Source organism: Apodemus sylvaticus, chromosome 1, assembly GCF_947179515.1.
Source record: "Apodemus sylvaticus chromosome 1, mApoSyl1.1, whole genome shotgun sequence".
Taxonomy (NCBI): Eukaryota; Metazoa; Chordata; class Mammalia; order Rodentia; family Muridae; genus Apodemus; species Apodemus sylvaticus.
In genome coordinates, this window is record NC_067472.1 from 28514034 (window position 1) to 28516775 (window position 2742).

Consider the following 2742-nt stretch of genomic DNA (forward strand, 5'->3'; position numbering starts at 1 on the left):
CTTTTTATGTTCTTAACCTTTCTGAAAGTCTCTTGCTTTTATAAGCAGAAATGTTTTCTTTCTTGGCATTTTATGTCCTTAATTATCTCTGATTTTTAAGTTGTTGTTTGATTTGTTGAATCATTTGTTTTAGTGAAAATTATGACCATCAAGAGAATGTGTCATCATGTGACTGTTTTAAAATTAATAATAATGTCTATTTTTTACATGATTTCTCCTAAAAGTCATACTTTTGATTTTCAGTAACGAAATCCTAATATACTGATAAAGTAAGAGGCCAGGCCCAAACTGTGATATCAAATATGAAGCTGTCTGAAGAACAAATCATAACACGTTTCATACATCAGAACCAGGACTCTAGAAGGGCAGTCACTCTTGTTGCTTAGATTACACAACTCTTAGTCACTAGACTCAGTTTAAAGCTCCCCTGTCACACTACTTGAATGGACCAGGCAATGTTAGAATAAGTCACTTTTGTCAGTATTTTCTGGCTTGAAGGAAGAAAAGATATATAAAATGATCTGAGTTATTAAACATAACTCACATGATTTATCATTCACAGAAGCCTGTGAATAATATGGTGTTTTGAGTTCTAACACAAATTGACTGCAAATTCAAACATACAATTTTAACTTTATTATTAAATTTTAATCTATTTAGATTAAATAATTAATAGATTTTAATCTATTTAGATTTTTAAGTCACAAAATAACAATTCTATGCAGTTTGAACAATATAAATAGTAATCATGGCCATTCTCAAATTTATTTTTCTTACAATCTTTTACAAGATCATAAAGATGTGGGGGGATGTGGGTGTGATTGTGTGTGTGTGTCAATGTGCACATGTGGACATGTATGTTAAGTTCCTTCTATTCCAAGTTTCTGTAAGACGTTTACTTGATTAAATATTGGACTTATGTGAACGGCCTTTTCCCATCTAATGCCATTCACATGATTTCTGTCTTTGGTCCATTTATGGGACCATATTTATAGACTTGGAATTTATCAAATTGTGCCAGGAATATTTCTTGAATAAATCCAAGTTATTAATAAGTGGTTTTCTGTTTCTTAAAAGTATTTTTATTCTTCTTTAATACATTACAAAGTGTCTGCAGTTCCCACCCCCTCCACCCCTTCCAGTTCCCTGCTCCCATCTCCCTTCTCCCCCAGTTCCACTTCTCTTCCAATTTCCTTCAGAAATGTGCAGGCTTCCCAAGGCATCACAAGTGACAGTCAGAGTGGGCACAAAAATCAATTTGTCCCTGACCCAGAAAGACAAACATGGTATGTACTCACTTATGAGTAGATATTAGATCTTCAATAAAAAAAAATCATGCTTTAATCCATAGACCCAGAGAAGCTAAGTAACAAAAAAGAGGTCAAAGGGGGATGCATAGATCTTCTTGAGAAAGGGAAATTGAATGGATTTGGTGGCTGGACTCAGAGTAGGTGGAAATGAGAAGAAGAAGGATCAGGTGAGGATGAGAATGGAGGTATAGAGCACTGGGAAAGACAATTGGAATTGGAGACATTTGAGGAGACAAGGTAGAAACTAGGTGCAGTAGAAATCTACTGGAATGCACAAGGATGTCCCTAGCAAAGACTCCTAGCACTAGAGGATATAGGGCCAGACCCTATCATCTTCTCGAACCAATCAAGGGTTTTCCAGTGATGTCACTGGGATATGAATACAGCCACAAAACCTTCAGCCTTCAATCTGTCCTTGGTGGACTCCATGCAAGAGGAGCTGCAGTGAGCAACTAAACTCTCTCCAGATGGCTCACTATCTTGCATGGCTGCAATGGGTATATCCTGGAAAGGCATGGCGCCAGAAGCTGTGTCCCAGGAGTGCTTTTTGATGCTGGTGTACCTTCTCATGTTAATCATTGCTGTATTCCTCATATTCTCACATGGTGTGGCATGCTGCTAGTAGTCTCTAATCATTCATTCCTGGGTATTAGCCTGCCTTATTGAGTAAAACTTCCTGAAGACCAGAATGAATATGAACTTTTAAGAACTAGTGTTACTTAGATGAATTCACAATGCTATGGAATTCCTGATTTGAGTCAAATAATTTTAGGAAGTTAGAGTAGTTAATATAAAATTTAAGGAGATAGTTTAAGTTGTTTTGCCAGATAGATATAATAAAGTTGAAATTAAGAGCACATTGTACTTCCTCCTCATAGAATAGTATATAAAGGCTGCATGAAAACAAATACAATAAGCTGTTGTGTGCTACAAGCATGTAAGAAGCCCAAGAAAAATGGGCTTGGACACATTAATGATAAATACAAACATTCATTTCAGGTCAGGTCCAGGGATGAGGCCACAATCATGAACCATGGTAAAGTTAAACCATGCTGAGAGTGGATAACTCTATAAAAATAAATTACTAATTCAGCCTTATGAAATGAAAGATGGATCAACATATTGCTTTAAACTTATAATCAACAATTCTGCTTTATCGCAATCTTGTGTAACATTTTATCTGTTGTTGAGTGAGATCATTTTTCTTCTTACATAGAGAACTTTGTCACAGGATATGTGAAAATGATTAAAGGAAAAAATTGTGGGAGTTCCTCTCCATCCACCAACTATGTGTACATATGTAAAGTTGGTGGGGTCAGCTGGTTGGAGTTTCTCTCTGTCCACCAACTATGTGTATATATATGTATATGTGTGTGTGTATGTGAAATGGTTAGACTGCTCATCAGAGCTTTGCTTTATCCACCAAATGTGC